We start from the raw sequence: 15,242 nt of genomic DNA, 5'->3' as shown, positions 1-15,242 counted from the left end.
TAATATCTGTAAGCAATTAGGATACTTTGTAGAGGCTTTTAACTGGAAGGCTGAATGTATTTAAAAAACATTAATTGCTTCAATGATTTTAAATTGCTCTGTGAAGTACACAACAATTAAATGCTCCAATAACTGATTTAATTCAAGTGAGTGCCCCAAATTATTCATCATAATACAGCATCTATAGCATACAGCAGAAAAACAATAAAATTAACTCTTCAAGTTACACAGAGTTAAAAGACCTCATATAAAACTAATTTTTCAAAACAAAATTTAAGTTATCAAAAAATGGCGGAAGCAATCCAGTGTGAGGCAAAATATCAAAAGTATGCCAGTGAGCTCTTCTGAGTCTATTCAAAAGAAGCCGAAATGGTGGGGCTGTGGGGAGGGGAAGGGGACTATAAAGTTGATAGGTAATCACTAAATTGTGCTATGGAGATCACTCTGTGACACCTGAGTTACTGTTACTGAGAACTATGGTCTGAGCTATATCTGGGAAAAACAATACACTTAGGAAAATGAGGTTATTAAATCAAAGTAAATTCCATCTGCCTGCCTTCCCACACTAAATTATGAGCTGTATGCAGCTCAGAAGATTCCTTTCCTACGCTGAGCCAGAAGGGGGCCTTGAAGCAGTGGCTGGAATGTGAGGTACCATGCACGCACTTCAGCAGCCATGCTGCACAGACCGCCAGCACTGAGCCCTGCTAGTGCCAAATCTCAGAGCTCATGCCTTCCCATGCTGGATCAAAGATGACAAAAACCTGTATAATTTAGGTATAATAAACCTGAATAAGGCCTCCCAATGCAACCATTTCATTAAAAATAGAACATGTAAGACCAGTTGAATTTTAGTTAAGCTAAAGCCTCATATTACAATTATCTATTTCTCTCTATTTCTGTGCCAAGAAGAAGAAAAAAAGTCTTAAAATGTGTGTGTACATATGTTGGGGAGTGTCACTTAAAAGCACATCTTTGAGTCAGCACTGGCAAGGAGAAACGACATAAATTCCAAATGACGTCCAATTAATAAGTTTATATCTAAAGTACACACACATATATATGCAAGGTTGCAGTTAATAGCAATATTTGCTCTATTCATTCAGAAATCCAACGAAATACAGCAATACTTCTATTTAGTTCTATATAAGCAATTATTGTGGGCAGAGGGCAAAATTTGGTGCTAAAACAGATGTCTAAGAAAAATCACTTTTCTAGTTGTACTTGACTGTGAAAAATGTAAAGTGATACTTCATTAGTGGTTGTCAAGTATTTAAACAAATTTTTATCAAGTACAAACTATGCCTAAGGCTCTCAAAATAAATGCAAAGGTAAATGAAACTGTCTTAGTTCTGAAGATCCTCTGCATCTGGTAAAGACAGTTATGAACTCAGCTTACCCTGCACAAGGCTCAATGCTAAGCATTACATTAAGAGTAATGCAGAAGGAACATGATGAAGGAAGATTAATCAATCATTAGTTCTAAGCCAGTTTGTATATATCAATATGCTAGGAATCGTTAAAATACAAAGGACAGTTAAATATCTGCAGTATTAAATTTACTACTAAAGAACTATTTACAATGAACTAGACTTCTCCAGGTCTTATAATAATGAAAAGAAAAAAACACATTGGAATTCTTAATTCTAACACTAATCAGATTAATCCGTTTCTGCAAGGTCCAAATGCACAGAACAGTAAGTGCCCAACTCCACATGCAGGTCATAGATGGGCCAATTCAGGTTTTCTAGAATGAAATATGCTCTTTATACATAAGCTTCAACGAAGGTACTTTATGGGAGGTAACATGGTGGTGAGCCATACAGAGGCTTCCTTGGTTGTAAAAAGACCTCTGGTGCCACCAGTGGGAGAGCCTCTTCCACTCACTCACATCCCCTATCCTTGGGACAAATTTAGAAACACTGGCACACAAAGTTGTAGATAAGTTCTTTTGCAGCCCACACAGTCTGAATCAAATTGGGCTCAACTGACACTTTTGCAAAGGCTAACCAGCACAAAGACATCCTCAGTAGGCTTAATTAATAGTAATTATTCTGTGAGGTAGAATAATAAAATAATAGTAATTTTTCTTTGATAGGCAATTGACTCTTGTCTATCAAAGTGCAAGACATCTCAGTGAATACAATCCACTTAAAAAAATGGGCAAAGGACCTGAATAGACACTTCTCCAAAGAGGACATATAGATGGCCAATAGACATATGAAAAGATACTCAATGAAATCATCAGAGAAATGCAAATGAAAACCACAATGAGATATCACCTCACACCTGTCAGAATGACTGTCATTAATAAATCAACCAACAGGTGCTGGCGAGGATGTGGAAAAAAGGGAGCCCTCGTGCACTGTCAGTGGGAATGCAGACTGGTACAGTCACTATGGAAAATAGTATGGAGTTTTCTCAAAAAATGAAAAATGGAAATGCCTTATGACCCAGGATTCCACTTCTGGGAATATATCTGAAGAAATCTGAAACACTAATTCGAAAGAGTATATGCACCCCTATGTTCATTGCAGCGCTATTTACAATAGCCAAGATTTGGAAGCAGCCCAAGTGCTCATCAGGAGATGAGTTATAAAAAAGCTGTGGTACATTTATACAATGGAATACTACTCAGCTGTAAAAAAGGAAGGAAATCTTACATTTTGCAACAGCATAGATAGACCTGGAGAGTATTATACTAAGTGAAATGAGCCAACTAGAGGAAGACATGTACCATTTGATTGCACTGATATATGGAATCTAATGAAAAAAATGAACTAACAAGCACAATAGAGACAGACTCATAGGTACAGAGAACAGACTAACAGCTGTCAGAGGGGAGGGAGTTTGGGGGGCTGGGTGGAAAAAAGTGAAGGATTAAGCAAACAAATAAACTCACAGACACAGACAATAGTATGGGATTACCAGAGGAAAGGGGGTGGAAAAGGGAAGAAGGTAAAGGGAGGATAAATGGTGATGGAAGGAGACTTGACTTTGGGTGTTGAACACAATACAATATACAGATGATATATTCATAGAATTATACACCAGAAACCTATATAATTTTATTAACCAATAAATTCAATACATTTTTTAAAAAGTATTGGTCAATGGTTCTAATTTAGTAGGTGGTTCTAGGGCTTTTATTTATTTATTTTTAGAGACAGAGAGAGAGAGAGAGAGAGAGAGAGAGAGAGAGAGAGAGAGAGAGAGAGAGAGAGAGAACAGGAGAATGAGAGAGAGAAATATCGATCTATTGCCTCCCATAAGTGCCCCGACAGGGGACTGAACCTGCAACCTGGGTATGTATCCTGACCTGGAATAGAACCGGTGACCCTCCAGTGCAGTGGACAATGCCCCAACCAAGTGAGCCACACCAGCCAAGGGTAGGGCTATTTCTTTATGCTAAGCATGATATGCAGCACTCAGAACCAGCAAAAGATAGAAAAAAGTGTATAGTCCAGCCCTAGCCGGTTTGGCTCAGTGGATAGAGTGTGGGCCTGTGGACTGAAGGGTCCCGGGTTTGATTCTAGTCAAGGGCACATGCCCAGGCTGCAGGCTCCATCCCCAGTAAGGGGCGTGCAGGAGGCAGCCAATCAATGATTCTTTCTCATCACTGGTGTTTCTATCTCTCTCTCCCTCTTCCTTCCTCTCTGAAGTCAATAAAAATCTATTTTTTTAAAAGTGTGTATTTTACAGGAGCTAATAATATAGTTACTTAAAACACACTCACCAAACTTTAAAAACTAAATTCTGAAAACAAGAGGTAAGATTAAAAACAGAATGACATATCTTTATCTTTGTATAATAATTAATCCTGATCCCCAAAGCAGTTCTTAGCCTTAGGAGTTTGGTTTAAAAGGGGACTGGTGTGTGTGTGACTTGTTCATCTTCAGTGTCTGGTTTAAGTACCTCTGTTATTACGGGGCAAAACATCATTTTAGGTTTTTACTTCTTTTTAATATTATATCCAGATAATAATAAGTTTCACTTAGAAGTGACTATACATGCATGATCTTTCTGCTTTCCTTTAATAACCCATTATTATTAAAAATCTAATGAATTAATGTCAGTCTGACTCCAATTAAAATGGCAATGTAGGAAAGTACTGTATCCCACTATGGATATAGGCCTCTAAAGATTAATGATTGGGTGGGAGGCCATGGAATCACTTATAGGCATTTAATTAAAAAAAAATCAAATCTCTTTGTTCTTGCCAAGGATATATTTCTCAGTTTTCTTCATATCTATTCCCACTTGGTAAAGCCCCTAACCCTACCTACTCCACTGCCCCAAAATCATTTGATCTTGAACCTTTAAGTCATCAGTGAATCCTCCTGCTAGAAAGAGAAATCCATGCTACTCAATAGGCTTAGTTATAATTTTAAATTAAAAAATAGTCCAAAGTATATTTTGTAACCAAGTCTGGCTAAAGAACATTAATCTCCAGAGCATCTTCCATTCAAGAGAGACATTCTGCACTCCGTTGTTTTTCTTTCTCACCATATCATATATTCACTGATAGCCATACACAAATAATAAAAATCAAGAACAGAATAAATACAGTAATATGCTTTTAACCTAGGTGGTGCTTTACATACATTCTGAACTGCCTTGTACTAAACCTTCTCAAAACCAGTAACATACAATCAATGTCTTCAGATTATCTGAGATTTAATATGAACATCAATTTAAAATATGTCAAGAGTTCAAGATATACTACCCAAGTACCATATATTGCTAATGATATCCTCCCTTATAAAAACATGATCTTCTTTCTCCCCAGTGATATGGGAACCCAATCTCATTCATTGACATAATAAAAAGAATTCATCTTGGAAACAGGTGAAAAATCTGGTGCTTTAATATCACAAACTCATTCCTTCCTAATGATATGCTAACCGTCATTATAGCTCAAAGTAGAAGACATATGCATAGTTGTGATTCAAAGTACATCTGAATTTCAACAGTTTGATATTTATTTTCTTTCCCATTTACTTGGTTATTAACTGATCTCCAACCAAACTCTTCCAAAAATATCTTTAATAAAGGCTCTGAAAGAACTTCATTGCCAGTATTGTTATCAATTATTATTATTACACAAGGAAAATAAACCATTGACAGCAAGTGTTCAATTTAACAGAATGAATCACTAGCAGAGTCTGAGAGAGAATCCACGACTGACTCAGGACAATCCACATAATCACAAATAACAAGGGCAAACAATATTTTCCAAGCCCCATTATACCCTAGCACCCATTCCCCTCTCCCCCCACCTCCCAGGCACCTAAAATCATTTTCACAGGGTCATATCAGCTATGTGGATTAATAGACTCTCCCATGATGTAGCAAAGATTAAATTGGACCCTTAGCATGGCTGCTAAGTTTAGTGGCTACTGTTGCTTTTTCTTTTGAACCCTCAGCTGCTTCTAATACCTACCTGATCTGCCTGGGGACAATGTAAAGGCAGCTGGTTTTCCAAGACCTGTCAGCCTCTATATTTCCCTGGTGTGTGAGAGTGTGGAAGCGGGTACTGGAGGGGAGGAGTAAATACGGTGATAAGTCACTTAGGTTAACCATGGTAGCACATTGGTAGGAATGAACTTTAAGCTATGAATAGAATTCCTTCCAGCCATTTCTTTTCAAAAAGGAATTTTGTGTGCCTTACAGAAAAATAAAATCCAAAACTTGTAAATAAAATCAAGAAAGCATAAAAAAGAAAATAGAAGGTAATCAGGAGTTCAAAAAAAACACACACAAAAAAAACAAACAAAAACCCAGATTAAAATATCCAGGAAAACTCTGAAATATGTAACTATCATAAAGAAAACATTTCAGAGCAAAATGTGCTGCAATATGCTACTATGATTAAAAGCTATGTGATCTGGGGAATCTCTAACAAAAAGGAAAAGAACTAGGCAAATAGCTTTTTACATACTTTTCTAAAAAGGAAAGGCTGCAATATTGTCATAGTAACACAAAGGTAGATACATCTCTGATCTTCATCTACTATTAAAACATATCTTCAACCATAGGTATTTAATTACATTACATCATATATGGCTTAATACCAAGAATAAACTTATTTTATGATACTAGTTAGTACAAGTGTTTTAATCGTGATCCCATCATAACACATAGGAAAGGTAATCAATTAGCACATGCTGTTTAAGCAGAAAAGATCCTTTTACAGCTTCCCTTGTACTTTTTAATTTATTTTTGGTTTTTTTTGTAATGTACAAATATTACCGGTTATGTACAAATGACAGAATTAGGAGCAGCAATGAAGTACATCATATGTTCCTACTGTAGGCTGAGTCCCGGTCTTTGTTCCAATAGTCTAAAGCTGCTGGACGGAAAGCTAAGTATCCATCTACTAAAACATATTTCTACACAATTGCTGGCAAAAGTTCTTCTGATAGGTTTAGTCATCGTGATTATTCCTGCCTGCATTTGCTTCTTTCATACAAATCTCTTTCAATCCTAGGAACCTGCAGTACCACCACCCGGGAAAACAGGTCGGTGGCATGACAATCTGATAAGACAATGTAAAGGGTAGATATTGAAGAATGCAAAGTTATTTTCCCAATGAGAGTTTGGAAGTAATTCTGTATCGGTGACAATTTTTCTTTTTCTTTTCTTTTCTTTTTTTTTTTTTTTTTTATCAGCTACGCACCTATCTAGATAACTAACATTCACCTTGTTCTCAATGAACAGGATATCCTTTCCCTCAATCTTGCAATCTCCCTGAACAGTTTTCATGGCACAACTCAAACAAAAAACATTAGCCACGCCCTTTATAGCTAGAGTCAAGCCACCTTTTGCTTCCCATCCCCTCGCCAAAGTCGAAAAATGTACATTTCACCTAAAAGGGTTTGCACCAGTTCTCTTAATCCGAGTCAGACAGACTCTTTTGTAGCCGTGCCTTGAAATAATTCCTACGGGAAGAAGCTTTCTCCCGGGCAAGGTGCAGGCGCCAGAAGACACACCGAGGCTTACCTCCCACACACCTGCAAGCCCTGGCGGGATGCGGGAGCTGATGCTCAGAGGACTGCGCTCCGCTCCGCTCCGCTCCTCTCGCGTTCCTGCTCTCCTCTCTCCGGGAAAACTAAGTCCAGGCTGCGCCTTCGGCTGCTACGGGGACACAAGCTCCGCCTTCCTCGCCTCTAGTTGGCGAATCCGGCGGCCGTGGCTCCTCCCCCTGCTGTTCCGCAGCTGCCCCGGCTGGAGGCGGCGGGAAGATGCTATCCGGGACCTCCCGATCCCTGCACTTCGGCAGCTATTCGGCTGCGTCCCTCTCCCTGGGGACCTCTCTCCTGTCTCTCCGTAGCTTCACACCCGGTGCTAACCCCCCTCTACTCCCGCCCCGCCCGGGCACCTCCGCGAGGAGTCCAGGCTCAACCTTTCTCTCTCCCCGACTCGGAGGTCTGGCCGCCCGATGTGTCTAGGGCTCGGCCGCTTCCGTGCAAGCTGCTCCTGGGGCCAGGGACCGTCCCCACACTGTACCGTCCCTCCACCCCGGCGACTCCCCACATGTGTCCATTCCGCCCGTGTCCACAGTTCAGTAGCTCCACGTTCCTACTTTGAACTCTGCCCACCCACCCACTTCCCTTCCTTCCTGGACTCCGCTAGCCCGCCCCCACAATGGGTGAGTAGCCGCGGGCCGACCCGGCACCCTGATTGGCGCAGGTGAGAGCTGACCCCTCCCTTCCTCTTCTTTCCGTGCACCCTCTCAGTTCAATTCACCAACTCCCGCAAAGGCAGGGAACTCTCCTCCCATTGGCTAGAAGTGTCCCCACCCATCGTCTTAGGCTCCACCGCACGGCCTGCCGGGAAGTGTAGTCTTGAAGGTGCATGAAGTGCCGACGCCGCCGGCGAGTGGAACTACGAGTCCCCATAGGCCCTTGCGCGACTCCGGCTGGGCAGGATTCCGGACAACGCCTGGTTCCTCTCGGGTCCTTCCGGCGTCGCCGGAGTGAATTGATCCGGGAGTTGAAGAGGGCTCGAAGGTGGGAAGTGAAGTCAGTGCCTCAGTGGCCGGTAAGGTGCGGCTGTTCCGTCTCCTTTCCTGTAGCCCTGCGCAGAGCCTAAGAGGTTTGGGGTCACACCAGGGCCGTGGCGGGGGCACTCGGGCTTGGTTCTGGCAGGCGGAGCGGACGGGGCTGGGAACGGGGCCCTCTGGGCGTCAGCGAGGCTACCCTACGCGAGTGGCGTAAAGCGGTGTGTAAACGCCGCTCACCCCGCTGGGGCCCGGACGCCTCCAGGAAGTCTCCTCTTGGTGGGGGCGGAGGGGAAGGGCGAGGTTGGCCTCTGCTGCCCCCGGAGAAGGGAGGGGGCGGATGTACCTGGGGTGGGGTCCTCGTCAGGTGTGGCTTGGGGCGGGGGGGCGAGGCTGCTGTTTTTCCCCGCTGTAGCAGCAGGGTAGGGAGGAGAGGAGGAAGGGAAATGCGCGTAGGGCTCTGTTGTTGGGGTGACTCAGGTTATGCCCTTTGGGGAAAGAGAGCTGTACCAGCAGGAGTCAAATGTGGACAGGGATCTAGGGATTCAGTTCCAGTTTCACGGTGTGGCCCCTCCAAGGAGGTGGTTCTGCCCTAAGCGGAAAGCCCCGACCCTCGTAGGGGTAATTGCTGAGGTGCGTGTGCACCGCGACTGCTTGCAGAGAGCGTTCGCCTGGGGATGCCGATGGGGAGACGAGGGGAGAGGTGAGGTGCCCAAGGTCACAGCCGGAGGGACAGATGGGAGTTTGCAGTCCAGATTCTGGGTCGGCTGCTGCCCCGGAGAGAGAGCTGGTTGTGTTTTCTGAGGAGGGTGGAGGAAGTTGGAAAGGAAAGCATGTTAGGTATTTTTAAGAAGCCATTTGTGAGGTGAAGACCTTTTGAACTGGGGAGGAATTCCTCCATTAAAAAAAAAAAGGACACATTCTAACCTTTTGGGGGGAAAAATCGGTTTCAACTTACATATTTTTTTTCTTTTATTAGGGGTATATAGTAAGTGATGGACTGTACTGCTACTTTAAACAGTAGACAGTGATATGGGGGAAAGTCAGTTGAAATAATACTTCCCACCCCTTAGGTAAAAGGTGATTATTTTCCCTTCCTACCTTAGGACTGTTTTTTTTTTTTTTCTCTCATTTCATAAAACTGACCACAATGGGATTGAAATTATTTCTTAAAACTTATTTTACACTTTTCAAAAATAATACAGCATCAAGAAAGTTTAGTGTGATCATTATTAGAAAAGAAGATACATTGCATTTCTTGGAGGTAATAACATTTTTTAAAAATTTCTTTTCCCCTCGTTTACTTGACTCTGGGATGTTTGCATAAATAACACCAGGCTCGTACACATTTCATTTTTCTTGGCATCATCTATGATTTTTAACTCATTCTTAAGAGTCTCATGCTCTACCGACTGAGCTAGCCCGGCGCGGTGGTACTCATTCTTAAATTAAAGAATGGAAAAATGGGACATTTGTGTTTTATATTAAGTAGAAAGTACTGTACTTGTTCTAGTCTTACCCTGTACAGGTGTTACTATGACCAGTTAAAGCTCATGAATGTTATTGGGTAGTTAGTTCTTTAATAGAATTTGGAGTGTGTTCAGTGACTTCAGGATTTCTTCTTGGTAAGTTTATAAACAAGAGTCAGGTGAGAGCAGGTAATCAGTCCTGGTTTACTGTTGTATACATCGAAATATGCTGCGTTTTGAATGTACTTTGCAGTTATTAATACTGTCACCTTTTGAACGCAAAAACATTTTCTAGAATCAGAGGTATTAGGTTCCCCTATGATTGAAGTTAAGATGGTCTGGAAATTAGTATGACATTTGAAATAGGAAGAGGTATAGTACTGTAGAATGAAGTAAAATCAGGGGTAACACAGCACCATGAGGATTGCAGTACAGAAAGAAGGAAGACCCGCTAAACAAACGGAGAATTATGTGGGGGCTTTGCGCTGAATTGGAAGGATGCTGTAGTTTAAGTAGACCATACGCTGAACGTGAGTGAGTGGTAGGAAAGCAAGAATGTTGTTTCATGGAAGGCAGTGTAGGCATCTACTTTTTGTTGGGGAAGTGTGAGATGAGTTTTTCTGCCTTTTGGCATGCAGCTATGAGGTTGTGGAATGAGCTTTTGAAGTAAAAGTCAGGAAAATTTGCAAGTAAACTATAATGCACTTGGTCAGCATGTGTTATTTTTTCCCTTCGTTTAGTTTTACCACTAACTTCTCTTCATTTCTGAGATCAAGTTTTTATACTTCACCTGTGTTGTCATGATGGAGTAATGTTTCTGTATCTTTCAGTCACAGACTGGAATACTGTGGTCATTTTCGATATCTGCACATTGAATAATTTAAGGTTCACAGGTTCATGTGTGCCCTTGCATTTTCATAGCGATTTTGCTGGAGCCTTGTGTCAGCCATGTGACATCATCTCTTACAGGACTTAGAATGTCTCCCATTCCATCTTTCTCTTTGTTTTTAAGGATATAAGGTCATAAGAATATGCGTGTTATCATTGTATTCCCAGTAGTTAAAATATTGAGTACCTGTTTACAAAGAGAATGAAGAGTTTTAGATTAGTTAAGTGCAAAGACATGTAACTGGTCACTGGTGGAACCAAGGCATTATGCAGGTGTTCTTTCTGTAGATCTTGAATATTGTAGACCCAACTCATTTTCCTTAGATTATTTATTTTGCATGAGAAAAAGACTTTAAGTGACTTAAATATTCAGATACTGTTACCCTCTTACTCTGTTTTATACTAACAATTTATATTTTATCTCCTATCTAGCTCTCTGCCTTTCTCCCCAGCCTTTCTCATTTACTGTGCCTTTCAATTACTAGGTACATAAACTCTTTCCTGACTTGGGGGACTTGGTTCTCTCCCCCCTGCCTGTCTGCTTCTCCTCCCCTTCCCAAAGCTGGCGAACTTCTAGTAACTTTCAAGTCTCAGTTTAAATGTCAGGGGAACTTTTCCTGACCTCCCTGACCGTTCCTTCCTAAAATTAGAGTAAGTTCCCATGATGTCTTCACCACCCTCTGAACTTCTCCTTTGTAGCGGCATCACAATGGGAACTTAACTGTGTCTGTATTTATTGGATAAATGTCTGAATCCCTTATAGGCTATAAGCAGGGCCCTGTCATTTGTTATGTGCCTTCATTCTCTACTTACACAGTATCTGCCATAAAGTAAATGCCCAGTAAATATTTGCTGAATGAATGAATAAATGATTGAACAAATGAGTGCATTCATGCACAGTGCCTCCAGCACTCTGCTAGGGACAGAAATACAGAAATGAGTGAAACAGAAACGCTTCCCACCCTCAGATAAAAAGGAGTTATTGACAGAAGTTTAATATAAATTGTAGAAAGATATTTCTTGGAGGACTCTAAAATCAGGGTAGTTGCCCAGCCAGAGTGGCACAGTGGTTGAGCATGGACCTGAGAACCAGTGCAGGAGGTCACAGTTCAATTCCCAGTCAGGGCACATGCCCAGGTTGTGGGTTTGGTCCCCAATGTGGGGTCTGAAGGAGGCAGAGGATCAATGAATGTCTCTTATCATTGGTGTTTCTATCTCTCCTTCCTTCCTCTCTGTAATCAATAAAAGTATATTTTAAAAGACAAATAAAATCAGGATAGTTTTCTATGGGCAAATGACACAAGAGTCATTTTCTATTACAGCAAACTTTATAACAGAGCATTTTAAGAGGCCTTATCCTGTCCTGTATTTTGCAAGCAACATTCATTATAACAAACCAGAAGAAACTAACTTTTAATGAATTCTCTTCTTCCCTAAAGTTATCTAATTTTGTCCTCAACAAACTATTTCCTTTTTACTTTGTTGTTGCATTTTGATTTTTAACCATGGTATCTTCCTTTGACTTTTATATTTAATATTACTTGCTTTAGACAGGTACCTTTGGGCTTCTTGAAAAAATTCATATTTCATTAGGTTTTATGGTAATATTTTATTTGCTATCAATCTAGATAGTTATGAGAGTAAACATTACATGTTTTATTAACATGTAAACTAAATTTCAGGAATAAATTTGTATTAGATTTTGGTCCTGAAAAATTCTTTAATCCTTTGCAGTACAACAGGAATGGACAAAGAATAAATTCAACAGCTCTGAGTTGCTGTGGTCTTACATGCTTTCCTGAGTTTACCAATTCACTCTCCCACAAGATATTGTCAAAAAAGTGATGTTGATATTTGGCTTTAAAATTTGATAATTCTCCCAGCTTTTATTAAATATAAGGTTTTGATAAATTCTAAACTCACTTTCTTAAAAGTCAGTCCTTCTGTTATTAGAATCTTGGATAAAATTTTATCTTATAACAACGATGAGGAGGATAAAACTGAAGTACTACTTCTTACATGTTGTTCGTTTCTTCAGGTCAAAATGATAGATAATGTTACTAAGAATTTGAAGTTGATGCCATGATAAATAAATTTTCTCCATAATTTAAACTGTAGAAGTGATTTAGAAGTTAGTGTGATTGATTGTATATATTATTGCATTTGAAATGTCATGAAAAGTTACAGTCTCAGAGACTTCGGTTTTAGGAATACATACAGTGTAAAAAATGAAAGCACCTTCATTGCAGCAATTAGAAATAATTTATTTGCAGAAAATTAATGTAACTGGGAGATCTATTTTTTCTGTATGAAGACAAAAAATTCAGTTTTCTCCTTTTAGCTACATTGATTGAATCTTTGGTGTATTGTAATATCACAATCCTATTTTTTGAGGCCACCCTTACATTTTTGTAATAGGTAATCCTTTTTTTTAACCACCCAAAATTGGATCTATTTAGTTTCACTCTCACCTTTCTACAGTTGCCTAGAATCAAGTGTTGTTTAAAGGAAGGAAGGAAGGAAGGGAGGGAGGGAGGGAATAAAAATGGGATTTTAACAGCAGGCTTATGAATTATTGGGTAGCAGGAATGGAATATATTAAGTGGTGGTCACTACTATTTACTCAGGCCAGCACCTTGGAGTTAAAGTTATCAGAATTAAGTGTAGATTTCATAGTAATGACAGTTTGGTTTATTTCATTTATCAAATATTTATTGAGTGTATCTTATGTATGAAACTGCCTTAAATTTTCTTTGGAATGAATTGGAATATAATATGATGGCCAATACTTATTGAGTGGTAACTAAGTGGCAGGCATCATATTAAACATTTTACATGATCTCATAATCCTCTCAACAATTCTCTGAGGTAGAGGCACTGTTATCCCCAGTTTAAATGAGGAAACTAAAGCATAGAGAGCTTAAGCAACTTGCCCAAGGTCACACAACAAGCAATTGCTTAGAATTAGGATTTGGATCCAGGTAGATTCAGGAGACCTTATTTTTAAGCATTGCGGTATAAATCATGTTAGTGATTGAGCTCTATTAGAGGGCAGTTAGATTTAGAGTTGCAGTTAACAGAGAAATTGATCGCTTCTCGGCCTTTTGGCTAAGATCAAGTGTAGTAACAGAGAAGTTGTACCCTACATGCTAAAGTCAGTGTGGCAGGCAAAAACTACTTGTATTCAAACAATTGAAAAAAATCCCTTTGGAGGTTACCACTTTGGAGACTAACATTATTTCAGTATAGCCACTTTTTCCTCTAGGATCGTCATAGAATTACTTTTCTTGTAAGTGCTAGGTGAAGTATTTGACTTGTTATTCAGAGGCCATGTTGGAAAAGAAATACGTAGTATTATGGGAATAGTACAGGAATCACAGTGTGGTGAGTTGCTCATTTTGAGAGCCACTGTGAGTAAATCTGGTGGGGTATGGTGGGGTGGGGGTGGCACGGGATAGCAAGTCCATGTCTCATCCCTCTTATTTTGGGGTTTATGTGCATGGAGTGGAATTATGAGTATTTTAATAGTTATTTTTCTGTTTTTTAAAATATTTTTATTGATTCCAAAGAGAAAGGGAGAGAGAGAGAAAAACATCAATGATAAGAGAGAATCATGGATCGGCTGCCTCCTGCACACCCCCTACTGGGGTGGGTCTGGGGGTGGATATCCAGCCCGCAACCTGGGCACGTGCCCTGGCCCGAATTGAACCTGGGACCCTTTAGTCTGCACGCCAATGCTCTATCCACTGAACCAAACCAGCTAGGGCTGTTTTCTTCAAAAAAATGTTAAGCATGTCTGTTGAACTTACATAGAGTGTGTGTATGTATGTCTGTATGTGTGTGTATATATATATGTATATATATGTAGTGTGTGTGTGTGTGTGTGTGTAGATAGATAGATAGATAGATAGATATAGATTCTATATAATAAAAGGCTAATATGCAAATAGACCAAATGGTGGAACAACCGAACAACCAGTCGCTGTGATGTACACTGACCACTGGGGGTGTGCACGGAATTGGCGGGCATTGGCAGTGGCGGGATGGTGGAGCAGCTGAGTGGGGGCGCCAGATTAAGGCAGGGCACCAGTTGCTGTCATCGAGGTGAGCCTCGGGTCGTTACTGAAAATTCTTCGCACCCGCGCGCCGCAGTTCCACCTGGCGCTTGCACCTGCTGCTGGAGCCAAAGCTGCCTGTCTCACCCAATGCTGATGCAGGGCACCAGCACCAATCACTCAGCGCCGTCAGCGGGTGCGAGCAGCAGCTGCCAGCCCCTATCGCCCCTCAGGGCTTCTCCACCTCCCTGCTCCTGAGGGGATATTGGGGCTGGCAGCCGCCTCCCACACCCTCTGCCAGTGCTGGCCACACTCGCACCCGCAGCCGGTGCTGGAGCTGCCGCTCACACCCACTGCCAGTGCCGCTCCCTATTGCTCAGCGCCATCAGCAGGTGCGAGCAGTGGCTGCTGGCCCTGATCGCCCTGAGGGCTTCTCCACCTCCCCTTGCTCCTGAGGGGCGATTGGGCAGCAGCTGCCGTTCATACCAGCTGACAGCTACAGCCCCAATCGCTTCATGCCTTCAGCAGGTGTGAGCCAGGCTGGTGCCATCAGCGCATGGGAGTGGGGCTGCAGACAGGTGACCAGGGGCCACGGCAGGAGTGGCCGGGCAGGGGCTCGGAGGATGGGCCTAGACCCACACCTTTGCCTACTGCAACCTCTCGGCCCATAGTTCCTTTCAAGGTGCACAAATTAGTGCACTGGGCCCTAGTACAGATATAAAACGGAGTGCAGGTATGCTCCTTGACTTATATAAACTGGCAGCTTGACGTGTCTTATTTTTGTTAATTTCTCTCTTCCCTGCAAGACTGCACACCCTCAAGGGCAGG

General features: G+C 41.5%; 2 protein-coding genes across 6 annotated transcripts in view; one reads left to right on the top strand and one right to left on the bottom strand.

Moving 5' to 3' along the window:
- Positions 1-7,576, bottom strand: part of SERPINI1 (serpin family I member 1) — an 81,718-nt gene extending 74,142 nt beyond the window's left edge. The window contains exon 1 of one of the 2 annotated variants that reach the window (XM_059686961.1): positions 7,014-7,576. The gene's annotated coding sequence lies outside the window, so the exon portion shown is untranslated. Of the gene's footprint in view, positions 1-7,002 lie in introns of both variants that reach the window. The other variant, XM_059686960.1, reaches the window with a different exon arrangement.
- Positions 7,577-7,889: 313 nt separating this feature from the next.
- The window catches only part of PDCD10 (programmed cell death 10), a 44,865-nt gene continuing 37,512 nt past the window's right edge, over positions 7,890-15,242 (top strand). For 2 of the 4 annotated variants that reach the window (XM_059686967.1, XM_059686963.1), the window contains exon 1: positions 7,890-8,043. The gene's annotated coding sequence lies outside the window, so the exon portion shown is untranslated. Of the gene's footprint in view, positions 8,098-15,242 lie in introns of all 4 variants that reach the window. The other 2 variants (XM_059686965.1, XM_059686964.1) reach the window with 2 other exon arrangements.

The sequence above is a fragment of the Myotis daubentonii genome, chromosome 3 (assembly GCF_963259705.1).
Source record: "Myotis daubentonii chromosome 3, mMyoDau2.1, whole genome shotgun sequence".
In the NCBI taxonomy this organism is placed as follows: domain Eukaryota; kingdom Metazoa; phylum Chordata; class Mammalia; order Chiroptera; family Vespertilionidae; genus Myotis; species Myotis daubentonii.
This window is presented reverse-complemented; position numbering and strand designations above follow the sequence as displayed.